This window comes from Heptranchias perlo, chromosome 27 (genome assembly GCF_035084215.1).
Source record: "Heptranchias perlo isolate sHepPer1 chromosome 27, sHepPer1.hap1, whole genome shotgun sequence".
NCBI classification, from domain to species: Eukaryota; Metazoa; Chordata; class Chondrichthyes; order Hexanchiformes; family Hexanchidae; genus Heptranchias; species Heptranchias perlo.
In genome coordinates, this window is record NC_090351.1 from 18,299,712 (window position 1) to 18,307,873 (window position 8,162).

The following is an 8,162-nucleotide window of genomic DNA, read 5'->3' on the forward strand; positions in this document are numbered from 1 at the left end:
AAGATGGGAAGGATTGCTGGTGAAGAAAATATCTAAGAGAAGCTGTTTTTAGCTCAACATTAGGACACTGCCATCTAGAAGTTGATATGGTCAGTTACGAATTTCATTATAAATGTTATTCAATCACCTTTATTCCAGCTTTATTCCATCGCCATGTTCATGCTGCCTTATGGTTGCCTTGTGAGCCCTCAGCCGAGATCCCAAGCAAAAGTATTTAATAAAAGCTACAGTGCTGATTTTTTAAAAGAAAGGAAAAGAATTGTTTATTGGAATGAGAAATGTAGAGGCTTCAAACTACTTTGAAGCAAGTGCTTTGGGAGAGAGAAAGGCTCTTGACATTAGGTGTATTGGTTCACTGGAGGGAAAACAAACTATAGTACGAGGTAGCCCACAGGTAATCCCTTGCTAATCAATAAGCTCTGGTATTTTAGCAAATTATATGCATTCTCCGGTGTGTGTTAAAATAACAGATCTCAGTCAGGACAACGGTACAGGGTGCTGCAATCGGCCTCAACTACCCTATATTGGGAAATGGCAAATCAGCCGTGATTCCCATGCCTGGCCGACATTTAGTGACCCCTGCTGGAAATGCATAAGTTTAGATGTTGACCGATGGCAAGATCAGGCTCGATTGTGATGCTCCCTGCAGTTCCAGCACTTGACCCTGACCTTTCTGATCGGCATTATTTTAACGCTGATTGGAAAATTTAGGCCTAGCCATTAAGGTTCGGATGCTAATAGTGACCACTTAAGTGATAATGCCAGAGGGTGATTTTCACCATTAGAACCATGCAAGAAATGAATGCTTTCAGAAGAGGAGGGGGGAGGGGGGAGGGGAAGGGAATAATTAGCAAAATACAAGAAAATCCTGAAAGTTCTACTAAATCTGAATTGGGTCAGTATCCATGTTGAGAAATCTATTCCTCGTTTGTTTCACTTTCTACAATTCAGCTAATGAAAGCTTTACATATTTTTGCATTTACATTTAAAAATGTTCTGATCTCTAGCAACCCACTATGCAAGCAGTTGCTAAGGGGATGAAATAAATGAATTCTGGGAGTGAATATTAAAAAGGTCACAGAGTGCTTTTTATGTTCTTTGTATTTTTTTATAACTAAATTAGCACTGCATCAATTACTGATCGTCTTCAAGACTGAGTGTATTTGTTTTGCAATCTGTCAGAACGTAAAGTGAAGTACTGTATTAACTCTGTCTGTTTGTTACCATCAGCTTCCCATTTAATTTATAAATAACTTGTAGAAAATGTGCAGATTCCTACACCTACTTATAATTGTTCAAACATTGAGTTGGTCTCATTCGCTTTGTGGATTAAGTTGTTTCCTTTTCACTATATGTAGAGCAATATATTCAGCTTAACAAAGGCCCTTAAATGATGTTTTATATAGTACAAGTTCAGTAATAGCAGAAAGGTGCATAAAATAGGAAACCATTGACTGTTTTGGAGAGTGATCTTCCTTTTAAACACCGAATGCCCTTTATAAGAACAGGAGTAAGCCATTCAGCCCCTCGAGCCTGTTCCGCCATTCATTTAGATCATGGCTGCTCTGTACTTGAAATCCATTTACCCTTTGCAGCTTTCAAAATACATATATATGGCATCTATAAAAGTTACATTTCAATATTAATATGGCAATTTCATCTCTAGAGCCAGCATCACTTACTTTTCTTATGGAAGATCTTCGGCCTAAAATGTTAACACTATTTCTCTCTCCACAGATGCTGTTTGGCCTGTTGAGTGTTTCCAGCATTTTCAGTTTTTATATCACTTAATCTTCCATTGGGTTAAAAAATGTAAACAAGCAAGAATGAGGGCTCCTTTGTAGGAATTCTAGAGAGATTGGGTCCAGAACACAGAAGGTACAAGTTATCAGCGGTAGCTAAACATGTAGCAGTCACAGAGAGTATCATCTTACATAGATAGGTGATCACAATAATTATTGAGAAATAGAAAATTCAGTTGTTTGACCTGATTTAAAACCCAGCTTTTTAAAGTTATGCTACAGCTACAATAGCTTTTCACTTCTCTCTCCCTCCCCCATCAAATTGTGACAAAATACTCTGGTCTCCATTTTTGGAATGGACCTAGAGAGTTAGGGCATCTTTCCAATTTGATTTGGAACCTAAATCTGATACTGAAAAAGTTAATGTACCCTTACTTTGAACCCATAGTTACCAATGACAGTTGGTTCCTGACCGGAGATCTGTCATCCTTATAGCACTGGTATTACTGAGAAAGGTTGGTGAACTATCACTTTTGGCAAGATTGTAATGTGATCACTGCAAAATTATTCATTGATAATTACTGGAGATCAATACAATTAGTATGTATATATTTTTATGTAAATAAAAATAATCTTGTGCTGTTTCTGATTAAAGAGCTGAATATGCAGTGCACCCATATCATCAAACATTTCCAGTACATCACCACTTTTTCTCTGTATTTTCTACCTACTCTTCCTACACGTTTTTCTGTGTACCGACAAGAGTGAACACACCAAGGAAAAGTATGGAAATAGTTAATCATCATTTTCTTGGCAAGTTCTCAATGGTGCATATGCAAGAAAAAAATCAATTCAAGATTACATAGAACATGTATGTTACTTACAATTTCCCTTTCTCTTATTGGTGTTCCCTTTTTTTCCTCCATCTTTGTTTCACTTCTGTTTTCTTTGTTGCTGTTTTTTTATTGCATTTTTTAGATTTTTATTCTGTGTGTCACTGGGGGTAATATTACTTTGGATGATAGTGTAAAACGGGCGATATCGATTCAGCCCCCGATATCCATCTCTCCCAATTTTCATTGCCCCCACTATCCTGTCTTTTATTTATTGTAAACAATTTTACAACACCAAGTTATAGTCCAGCAATTTTATTTTAAATTCACAAGCTTTCGGAGGCTACCTCCTTCCTCAGGTGAACGATGTGGAAATCATTTTATTTAGTTTTATTTAGTTAGTTAGATTTTATTTAGTTAGTTAGATAGGGATCAGAGTGCTTCCCATTCACAAATTATGGGCTTCTGACCTGATTTTTTTTTTAAGGGGAGGGGAAATCCCATGATTTAAATGGATTATCTCACTGTAATGCAATTTGTGAAGAATCGGTTAATTTCAACATCGAGGAATATCACACTTGCCCACAAATGATTATCTCTTGCAGTGATGTTGTTCATGAATTGATAACTGCATGACCATACACATTGCATTTCCAAGAGGAAGTGCATTAGTTACAGTAGAATCTATGACATCTGAATAATTATTCTGCCATTTGCCTGCTTCTAGCTACTTTTTATCAAAGTTATTTGGTGGTAACATTTTTGATGAGAACTTAGTGCAATGTTTTTTTTAAAATTAGCACCCCCAATAACCCAGTGGGCAAAGGCACTGCTTAGTGTAGTGCTAACCCACACAGATTAGGAGTCCTTCGTTGTGTACAGAGTTAGTTGACCTCAACCAAGACAAAAGTTGGGACTTTATAGTTGGCCATAGTGTGTCTGGGCTCCAATTTCCCACTCCCAATTGCTATTTAATGACCCTTTCTGGAACGTGTCATTGAGTGACAACAGGATTGGGTCTGCTATGCAGCATGGTTGTCGATTGCTAATACTCACTGTCTAGACTCATGTAAAAAATCGCTTCTTGGGTGAGATATAGGACGACTGTGCGTGTCTTTGGAGCTGTAACCCTGCAAGTCAGTACCTTGAGGAAAGTGGAAAAACAAAGTGAAGTCTTTAAAATTTTGTGTATGAATGATTTTACTCCAGTTTTATTCTGGATTAAGACATGATTGCTATTTGACCAAAATGCACATAGAGACTGACAATTCCTTTAATATAGTGAGGTAAATGAGATTTTCGCACAGATCACATCTCACTTGGGAGACATGAAGGAATGCATTAAGGTCTGAGCTGCATGAGCCTTCTGCAAAAAGGTCACTGGTTTTGTTGCTCCTGGTAACAGGCAGCAACATGATGAATCCTCATACTGTAACTTAAATAACATTTTTAAATTATAAGTATTTATTGTTTCATCATATGTAGCTTCTTTATTCCCAGGGGTTAAATGTTTGCTTTTGGTGAATCTGTCTTTCATATTTCAACTTCCTCAAGACCTAAATAGAGCAGAATGTGATGAAAAAGCATAGTTCCTGTGTTTATTCTGTTTACTGCAAACTGTACAATTCCTTTTCAGAGATGTTTGCATACTTCAGCAAATTAAACTGGACTCCTTGGCTATATTCTTGGCTGCTGAACAATTCGTAGTGCTCAGAATTGATAGCTTGACTTTCTTAGCCCCACTCAGCTGAACTTTGAACAAGACAAACATTGTCCAACACTGGCAAAAGTATAAGGGGAGCAGGCCACTTTCTATTTCCTTGAGTTGGATCTCCGGCCAAGAATGATGATACTCTCCTAATACATTCTTGTCACATTTACACGTTGTGTTCAGAACAGTCATTTACTGAAAAAGAATTTCAATAAGTGTCCTACTCGGACAGTTGGGTATATAATGTACTTTATTCATAAATTGGTTGCAGCAGTGTGATTTTTTTCCTGAATCTTATGAACAGGTCTTTGTGTTGAAGACTAATTTCAAAAGTCTCCTTAAAAAAAATGAACAAATCGTATGTTGTATTGAGATAATTATTGCTCGATTTAAGGAGAATATTTCAGCTTTATTCTGAAACGCATTACTCAGCAATAATACATATCTTTTCTTTAATTCTTAATGTTATGCAATACCACTTAAATGGTCAATACTGTTTATTATCTTTTAATTTGCTGGTTATGAAGCAACGTCCAGGAAACAACATCATGGCGGTAGTCCTCATCCCATCTAATGAGCTCTTTGATCGCCCTATTGAAAATCCACTACCTTTTAAAATATGGATTGTTACATTAAATATCACATAGTTTCAAACTCCTGTCATGAAGTTATTAAAAATGTTTAGGTTTGAGACTGCAGAGTACTTGAAAAGTAAGTTGTGTAGCTTGGAGTGACTGTGGGGCTTGTAAATATTGGCATTGAAAACAGAGCCAGAATTTATAGCATCAGTATGGTGCTACAATACTTGTGTTAAAAGACAGTTTTAAAATAATATTTGATCACAGCGATAAAAGTCTTTACTTAGGTCTGTGACTAAATATAGCATTGTATTATTTTTAGTGACAAATACACAAATATTTTACTTTAAAGGAGTTTTGAATATGCTAGTGAACACTTCTATAGAAAGTTGAAAGCTGTTTCATATGAGTATAAGGTTTATTAAAGCATCCGACAAACTTACAATTATTCTCCACTACAGTTAAATAAAAAGCACTCCCTCCTCTCCCCTGGTTTTTCTACTATAGTTTCACTAGGCCATGTAGCACGTGTAGCCAAAGAAGTAGGTGGTTGACTTGTTCCTAGAGTTTCACTAATACCATTCTGAACTAGTCACACAAGAGCAAGCCAGGTTCAACTCTCACTCTGATATTTCTTCAGTCCCTGTTGGGATGCATCCCGTCTCCATTCAGCATCTCCCCACGGAGACTTGGTTGAGATCACCAAGTATGTTCTGTACCCTTCAGTTGAACATACTGTATAGGTTGTAACTGGCATTAAACCACTAATGTGTAATGCACACCATTAGTCTATAACTTCAATAATACACAACTGATAGCATTGGTGTATACTCCACATAGTATAAAAAGAATACATGACCAGGTAGTATGTAGAAAAATATATTGCATGTGACAGTATATTTCATGTTTTCCAACCTATGGCAATAACAAGCTATGTCAATGTCACTCACTGGAGAAATTTTACATATATTACTGTTCTATTGTACATGTTCTGCTGATTTGCTGAACAATAAATGTTTTCATACTTTGCACATCACAATTTAGAATGTCTTCTGCTATTGTTTAATGGCAATGCAAGCAGAAATGGGCATTAAAACTAGCCCAGATATAATCTGAAACCTCCATTTTCTTTCCTTGTCTGCATTTCTCCCCGTTTTGCACTAAAACAATTTGGTAACTTTTTTTTTTAAAAGCTGTTATTTCTTGTGGAGGTCTGAAGGAGCCTTGTTAATAAGCTTTCGGAGAAAGATGCAACAATTTTGCACCGTGCAAAATTAAAATAACTGGGTAGGATGAGCTCACCCACTCAGCTGGAGTCATTCAACAGTGAAGCAGCTTAGTTCTTTGGCAGAGCATCTGTTTAATACAGATCTCGCTCCAATTATTTCCATTGACTGATTCAGTATTGCCATTGGTGGGAGAAGGCTTCCAAGGAGCATAGTTCTCCATCAGAGATTGAGCACCCACCACAACTATCATCAAGCTTTCCCTCCACTGTGCTGCACTCACCTGCACTTTAATCAGCTGAACAGCACTTGCCCCTGGGGCACTTTAAATAGTTGCGCAGAAAACTGTTGAAAAAGTCTTGGTGCTCTCCTTATCTGTGTGTTCGATTCTCCCTCAAGGAAAATCAAAAATCTCTAGGTTTTCTGGATTGGTAAATCGTTGATGATTGCACAGTGTTCAGTTCCATTCGCAACCCCTCAAATAATGAAGCAGTCCATGCCCGCATGCAGCAAGACCTGGACAACATCCAGGCTTGGGCTGATAAGTGGGAAGTAACATTTGCGCCAGACAAGTGCCAGGCAATGACCATCTCCAACAAGAGAGAGTCTAACCACCTCCCCTTGACATTCAACGGCATTACCATCGCCGAATCCCCCAGCGTCAAGAGCCTGGGGGTCACCATTGACCAGAAACTTAACTGGACCAGCCACATAAATACTGTGGCTACAAGAGCAGGTCAGAGGCTGGGTATTCTGTGACGAGTGACTCACCTCCTGACTCCCCAAAGCCTTTCCACCATCGACAAGGCACAAATCAGGAATGTGATGGAATACTCTCCACTTGCCTGGATGAGTGCAGCGCCAACAACACTCAAGAAGCTCGACACCATCCAGGACAAAGCAGCCCGCTTGATTGGCACTCTATCCACCACCCTAAACTTTCACTCCCTCCACCACTGGCGCACTGTGGCTGCTGTGTATACCATCCATAGGATGCACTGCAGCAACTCGCCAAAGCTTCTTCAACAGCACCTTCCAAACCCGCGACCTCTACCACCTAAACGGACAAGGGCAGCAGGCACATGGGAACAACACCACCTACACGTTCCCCTCCAAGTCACACACCATCCTGACTTGGAAATATATCGCCGTTCCTTCATCATCGCTGGGTCAAAATCCTGGAACTCCCTTCCTAACAGCACTGTGGGAAAACCTTCACCACACGGACTGCAGCGGTTCAAGAAGGCGGCTCACCACCACCTCCTCAAGGGCAATTAGGGATGGGCAATAAATGCTGGCCTTGCCAGCGACGCCCACATCCCATGAACGAATAAAAAAATAAATAAATCACGTGTAAAAAAGGCCAGAACTCAGCAAGAAAATAACTTAAATATAATTTTCAATACAAAGTACTCAGCAACAACTTGCAATTATATAGTGCCGTTAATGTAGTAAAATGTCCCAAGGTGCTTCACAGCAGCGTAATCAAACAAAAATTGACACCAAGCCAAAGAAGGAGACATTAGGACAAGTGACCAAAAGCTTAGTCAAAGAGGTTGGTTTTAAGGAGCATCTGAAAGGAGGAGCGCTGCAGAGAGGTTTAGGGAGGGAATTCCAGAGCTTAGAGCCTAGACAAGCAGACGATACACACAGTTTTAAAAACTTGAACTGTAGTTTATTCTTAGTTTATGATTTCCAAACTCAGAGGTTAACTACACACAAAAAGCAAATACTTTGTTCTGACGCAATGGAGCTTTAAATCAGCCCTTTAAAATCCAGAAATGGCCATTAACTGTGCAGATTTGTTGCTCTGTTTAATTTTAAGATTCTTGCTCTTGATTTGGATTACATTACTTGACTAGTCAGGCTGTTAAGCTACTTGAGAGGAATGACTCGAGCATTATTGTAGGTGAGTCCTGATTGACCAGGTTTCAGCTGGTAAGGCTGATGAAATCCTGTTGAATGGAGATAATCAGCATTTCTATTCATTGTTCTTAAAATACATGGGGAGAATAATGTCCTAATGTCTAACAGTGGAAAATATGTAAAATGGACCACAACCCCTGTATGGT